The 7282-nt window shown below is 39.7% G+C and overlaps 1 non-coding gene across 1 annotated transcript; it reads right to left on the bottom strand.

Annotated features, from left to right (window-relative positions):
• Positions 1-6595: 6595 nt before the first annotated feature.
• Positions 6596-6702, bottom strand: LOC111765899 (U6 spliceosomal RNA). Its single transcript, XR_002798106.1, has one exon. It is a non-coding gene; the product is annotated as a U6 spliceosomal RNA (small nuclear RNA).
• Positions 6703-7282: the final 580 nt, after the last annotated feature.

Raw genomic sequence — 7282 nt, 5'->3', positions numbered from 1 at the left:
CAGCAGCTTCCCCACCCTTTACACCTCAGAGGCCCCATGGCCACCCAGAGTTGGGGTGGGGGTGGTGTCAATTAATGATTAATGAGTGAGCAAATGAATACATTTTAAAAGGAAATGAAGGTGGGCCTGGCACAAGGACAGGAGAGGCATATAGCCCAGTGGAATTGAACAGATTTCAGAGATAAACCTTCACATCTATGGCCAAATGATTTATGACAAAGGTGCCAGGTCCACTTTATGAAGAAAAGATTAGTCTCCTAAACGAATGGTGCTATGAGAACTGGATAGCCACATGAAAAAGAGTAAAGTGGTGTCTAAAATAATGGTAGGACTTTGCATTAGGCAGTGGATTCTTAGACTTTACACTCAAAGCTTGAGCAACGAAAGAAAAAACAGATAAATCAGGCTTCATCAAAGTTAGAATCTTTTGTCCATCGAAGACCGTTATGAAGAAAGTGAAAAGGCAACTAACAGAATGGGAGAAAATATTTGGCAAAGGCCTCTTAATAGGAGTAGATTACTAAAGAAAAAATGACAAATGCAATACATGATCCTAAACTGGATCTAGTAATGGAAGAGAAAATGCCCAAAAGGACATTATTGGGGCAATGGGAAAAAAATGGAATATAGACTGTATGCTTTATACAATGTTAAATTTCTTGTATTTGACAACTTCATTTAAGGTGATTACATAAGTGAATATCCTTGTTCTTAGGAAATATACAGGGAAATATTAAATGTTCAAGGAGTATGATGACTAATGATAGATAGTTAGACAGATAGATAATAGATAGAATAAAAAAAGAGAGAATGGTATATAAATATGGTAAAATGATAACAGTTGGTAAATCTGGGTATCTAGATAAGGGTTCCAGCTCTCTGTTTTGGTTTTCAGCTTTCTGTAAATTTGAAATTCTTTCAGGAAAAAAAAAAAGAATAAGAGTGTATCCATTCACAATGTACCTCTGAATTGTGGTTAACCTCAAGTCACAGCTAGTGAGTTTGTGTCTTGAGCAAAGGGGATCAGCAATTCACGTAGCCTTGGTTTTTTGCTTCATTCCTTCTGTGACCTCAGTTTTCCCTCAAGAAAAAAAGAAGTTGTAAAAAGAAATTATTACACTTGAAAGATGGAAACAGAATAGCAGCTATGTATGGTAAGGGAAGCATAAAGGGATTGAGTGGTAATGAGTCTTTTTGTTTGGTTGGTTTGTTTTTGTTTATTATTATTATTATTATTATTGGAATAATGAAAGTGCTCTAAAAACGGTTGAAGTGATGAATGCACAACTATGTGATTATACCAAATACCATTGATTGTACACTCTGGATGGATTTATGTTTTATTAATATGTGTCAATAACATCGATATGTTTGAGAGCAGGTGTAGCTCAGTGGTTAAGCACCTGCTTCCCATGTCCAAGGTTCTGGTTTCAATTCCTGGTACTTCCTTAAAAAAAATTGATGTGTTAAAAAATAAAAATAAAAAAACAGAAGTTAACAAGTAAAAGAAAGGAAGAAAGAAGGAAAGAAATTATTAGAAGCCGTGCCCTAGTCAAGGTGGCAGAGTGAGAAGCTTCAGGGCTTGTGCCCCCACAGAAGCTTTGAACAACCAGCAAAAACTGGCAGAAACATCCTTCCTAAAGTTTGAGAAAACAGTTAAAGGACTATAGTAACAAGATGAGTGCCAAATCAGGAAAAAGGCTATTTAAAAGCAGAAGGATCTAGGGGTACCCTAGCTGACCCTTCTCTACTCCCTCACTGGCTCAGCACCCACAGCTAGCCTGGGCTCTCAGTGAGGAGCACTGGTTCCAGTTCCCAAGGGGGCAGAGTAACCCTCGTGTACATAATGGGTGCATGAATGTCAGGCCTAATCTGTCTGATAGTGGCCTGAGGGATTTGCTGTCCCAGAATTTGCCCTACATATAGAAGGCAGCTCACAGAGTTCTCCTATGAAACACTATGTGATGGCAAGCAGGTTGTGCTGCCTGGGGCATGAGATTGCCAGTTGTAGGACATGTATGTCCTGCATGTACAGTGCCCAGGACATTGAAGAAACTGTTTCTTAGGGAAGATGGGGTGCTCCTAGCTGCATAAATGGGGGAATTCCTAGGGCCAAACATGCATGCCTAAAACAGAACACATGCTCAGAAAGGAGCAGGAAGACCCCTATGGTTCACCTGGAACTATTCTCTAAATTCTGTAGGAATAAGCTCTGATGAAGAGCATTTCCAGGGTCAATGTGAAAGAATGAGAGAGCTGAAAACCACAGTAACAGAAATGTCAATTCTACCCAGACTGATTTACTGAACCAATGCAATCCCAATCAAAATTCCAACAACCTTCTCTGCAGAAATGGAAAAGCCAATCATCAAATTTATATGGAAGGCTAAGGGGCCCCAAGTAGCCAAAGTCATCTTGAAAAAAGAACAAAGTTGAAGGACTCATACTTCATGATCTTAAAAGTAATTACAAAGCTACAAAACAACATTTTGGGGACGCAATTGGGCTCCTGTCTACCATACAGGATAAGAATACAAGCAGACACTCAAGAACACACAGCAAATGGACACAGAGCAGACAGTGGAGGGAGGGGGCAGAAATAAATAAATAAATCTAAATTAAATTAAATTAAAAAAACAACATTTGGGGAAAGCAGATGTGGCTCGGGTGATTGGGCTCCCACCTACCATATGGGAGAACTAAGGTTCGATTCCTGGGACCTCCTGGTGAAGACAAGCTGGCCCACATGGAGAGCTGGTGCAGCAAGATAACGTGACACAACAAAAAGAGACACAGAGGAGAAACAATAAGAGATGCAGCAGACCAGGGAACTGAGGTGGCGCAGGAGATTGAGCACCAATCTCCCATTCCGGAAGGTCCCAGGATCTGTTCCCGGTGCTGCCTAATGAGAAGACAAGCAGACACAAAAGAACACACAGCAAATGGAGACAGACAGCAAGAGCACAAACAATGAGGGGAAGTGGAGAAAGAAACAAAATAAATCTTTAAAACAAAACAAAAAAAACAACACTTGGACCAATGGGATCAAATTGAGAATGTAGAAATCAACCCTCATATTTATATAGCCAACTAATTTTTGACAAGGAGGCAGAGACCACTCAATTGGGAAATAATAGTCTTTTCAATAGATGGTTCTGGCAAAACTGCATTTCCAAATGCAAAAGAATGAAGATGGACTCCTACCTCACACCATAAACAAAAGTCAACTCAAAATGATCTAAGATCTAAATCTAAGAGCCAGAATTATAAAACACCTAGAAGAAAATGTAAGGAAGCATCTTCAAGACCTGGTATTAGGCAATGGTTTCTTAGACTTTATAGCCAAAGCACAAACAGCAAAAGAAAAAATAAATAAATGGGACCTCATCAAAATTAAAAACTTTTCTGGATCAAAGGACTTTATCATGAAAAAAAAGACAACCTACACAATGGGAGAAAATATTTGGAATCCATATATCTGATAAAGTTTTAATATCCAGAATATATAAAGAAATCCTACAACTTAACAATAAAAAGACAACCTAATTTAAAAATGGACTGAAGATTTGAATAGACATTTCTCCAAAGGAAATTAACAAATGACCAAAATGTACATGAAAACACACTCAACATCATTAGCCGTTAGGGGAATGCAAGTGTTGGAGAGGATGTGGAGAAATAGGAACACTCACTCATTGTTAGTGGTAATGCGAAATGGTTCAGCCACTGTGGAAGACAGTTTGGCAGTTCCTCAGAAAGTTATCTATAAAATTACCATATGATCTGGGAATCCCACTTCTAGTTATATACCCAAAACAGGGGAAAGAGGGAACTCAAACAGATATTTGCACACGATGTTCAGAGTGGCATGATTCATAGTAGCCAAAAGATGGAAGCAACCAAAGTGCTCACCAACCGATGAATGGATAAACAAAATGTATGTACACACAATGGAATATTATTCAGTCATGAAAAGAAATGAAATCCTGATATATGTGACAACATTGGTTAACCTTGAAAACATCATATTAGGTGAAATAAACCAGGCACAAAATAACAAATATTGTATGATCTCACTGATATGGAATAATTAGTATAAGTTAGTTCATAGAGTCAGGATCTAGAATATAGATTACCAGGGGCTGGGGTAGGGACGAGGAACGGGGAATTAGTGCTTCAATTGTACAGAGTTTCTATTCAGGATGAAGGGAAAGTTTTGGTAATGGATGGTGGTGATGACAAAACAAGGTTGTAAATGTAAATAACACCAGTGACTTATACATTTGAATATGGTTAAGATGGGAAATTTTAGGTTGTATATACATTGCTGGAAAAAAATTTTTTTTAACTTCCTAGTAGTAAACGGTACAGTGAATCCCTAAAGTATATCATTTTACACAATTATAAAAATGTTCTTCCTTCAATTGCAACATATGTACCATACTAATATATGGTATTTAGAATAGAGTGGTCGTTGGGAACTCTGTATTTTATGCATGATTTTTCTGTAAACTTACAACTTCTCTAATAAAAATTAAACAAAACAAATATAGGCCTATTACATAAGGCACTTTTCCAGATGCTGGGAGTCCACAAGTGTGGACTCAACAGATAAGTCCTCATCCTTCTGGATCTTACGTTCTTGAGGGGTGAGCAGGAGAGAAAGCAAGTAATTCCAGTGTTATACTAATACATACAGGCCTTTTAGTTAGGCCAGAACAGCTGCACAATTTCAAATTCATTAGCCAAGTATAGGGTAGCTGTATATGTACATACATACTGCCCTACCAAGACAGGCTATCCGTAACCATTTTTCTTTTTTCATCAGTCTGATTGATGAAAACATTTTACTCCTTTGTTGGATTTTACATCTCTCTATATAACTGGAATCTATCTTGTGTTCCTTAGCCATTTCTTCTGTGACTCGCCTATTTGTAATCTTATCTCTTAAACTGCTTATTTATAGGTGCTCTGTGCTCACACTATGTATACCAGGTTTCTATATTATAATATTTACTCCCAACTTGTCATTTGTCTTCTATTTTTATTAGGAGGTACTGGGAATTGAACCCAGGACCTGGTACATGGGAAGCAGGCACTCAACTACTTAAGCTGCCTCTGCTCCCTGTCATTTGTCTTTTACTATGTATTAAGCAAAATAAAATCACTGCCTGCATTGGGCATTTCCAGGAGGGACTCATTTCCAAGAAGGGATTTTCCAGAAGAGAAAAACATTGCCCTGCAGTGGCTTTCTGAGAAAATGAAACACACCCTACATGATTACAGATAAGCAATATCTGGTGATAAACCAGTCTGGATCCAGGAAAGAAGGCTTATCGGAATGGACAAGCCTATCGTACTAATCAATGTGTACCCACTGTAAAACCCACCATGTAAACTGGAAACTTGAAGACAACCAATCTGACATTTCCTCACTTGCTCAGCATTTGCCCTATATAAGCTCCCCATTTCTAGCCCCTCAGTGACACTCCCTTCTTTCTGGATGGGATGCTGCCTGATTCATGAATCATTCACTAAATCTGAGATCCTAAACTGCATGAAAGGTTTTCTTTTAACACTTGGTTTCAGACTATTTTGCCATAGAGATGTTTGCATTTTTCTTCTTATCAATCTTTTTACATTGTGGCTTCTGGTTTTGAGTCCAAGTTGAGAATGCCTTCCTTAGTCCCACGTTATAAAACTATTCACGTATTCTCTGCCTGAACTTTGATGCTTTTTAACATATAAATCTGCAAGGGAGCAGGACTCCATCTGCGTGAGAGTCAGGGCCACTGTTACATCCATCCTGTCTCTTTGTCCAAACTTTCTCATGGGTGACCTAGTGGCATCTGAAATCTGTGCCTTGACTTCCCTGCAACAAATATTGACACATACTGAGCCATCCTCATTCAAAAAGTCACTGCTAGGTGTGGGAAAGTACCTTCCCAGCCTGGCCTCTTGCAAACTTCTACTAATCTGTAAAATCCACCCTTCGTTCTGGGAGTCTGCTCCTTTCAGGGTCTTCAGCACCCTTAACTGGCAATTGGAGGTTCACACCCCAATGATCCCATCACCTGCACACAGCACCCCATTCCCACCAGGGCAAATACCTCCCACCCTCACCCTGGGAATTTCTTTAGGCTTATTTCCTGCAGTCAGGGCCTGGTAGACAGTAGGCATTCCATAAATATTTGTTGCATGAATATATATACAAACAAGTGAATTGAGTGCTTGCTTATATGCACTTGGCTTTTATATATGATGTCTTCATCTATACATGTTTTTCTAAGTACAAAAAAGACACATGATTATTATAAAATATTTATAATTGCAAACACGTATGAAAGTGTGAGGGCACCCCATAATCCTGCCTCTTACTGATAACAACTGTGATGACTGAGGACAATTTGATGATACAAAATGTTATTTTGAATTTTTACAACAGCCCTGCAAATAGGTTTTTTGTTTTTTTTTTTTAAAGATTTATTTATTTTATTTAATTTCCCCTCCTCCCCTGGTTGTCTGTTCTTGGTGTCTGTTTGCTGCGTCTTGTTTCTTTGTCCGCTTCTGTTGTCGTCAGCTTCTTTGTCCGCTTAAAAATATGGAACGCTTCACGAATTTGCGTGTCATCCTTGCGCAGGGGCCATGCTAATCTTCTCTGTATCGTTCCAATTTTAGTATATGTGCTGCCGAAGCGAGCACCAAATAGGTTTTATTATCCCCATTTTCCTGTTGAGGAAACTGAGGCTCAGGAAATTAAAGCAACCTGATTGAGGTCACAGAGTTGGTAAGTGGTTCAGTCAGGATTGCCAGGGGCAGGGCTCTGGTTCCAGAGTTTTGCTCCTTTTACTGGGACCTCCTGTTACATCCATGGGTTAGCAAGTGAAAGGGGCTGGAGTCTTTCGTGGTAATTAAAGGAACCAGGGTACCAAGCAGCCAGCAATGCCTGTGCTCAGAGGACCACTGGGAGGAGGAGAGGCCTCTGTGGGTCTATCGCTGACTGACCACTTTCAATCATCCAGGGATTCTAACGTTCTGGGATTTGATGTGAACCCAGGCTCCCACCTGTCCCTCTCAGGAAGGGCCAGGCTCTGGACAATGCATTCAGCAGAGACAATAGACCTACTGGTGTGGGATGAGCCCTAGATGGGTTCAGGAGAATAGAGTCGTGGTTCTGACTCTGCCACACAGCTCTGGTGGGACCCCAGGCAAGTCACCACACCTCTCTGAGTTTGCAAGCATCTGTAAAATGGGGATGCATTTAGAACAGAGGTCAGCAGAC

This window comes from Dasypus novemcinctus, chromosome 9, assembly GCF_030445035.2.
Source record: "Dasypus novemcinctus isolate mDasNov1 chromosome 9, mDasNov1.1.hap2, whole genome shotgun sequence".
In the NCBI taxonomy this organism is placed as follows: Eukaryota; Metazoa; Chordata; class Mammalia; order Cingulata; family Dasypodidae; genus Dasypus; species Dasypus novemcinctus.
Note: the sequence above shows the minus strand (reverse complement) of the source record. Positions and strands in the feature narration are given on the sequence as shown.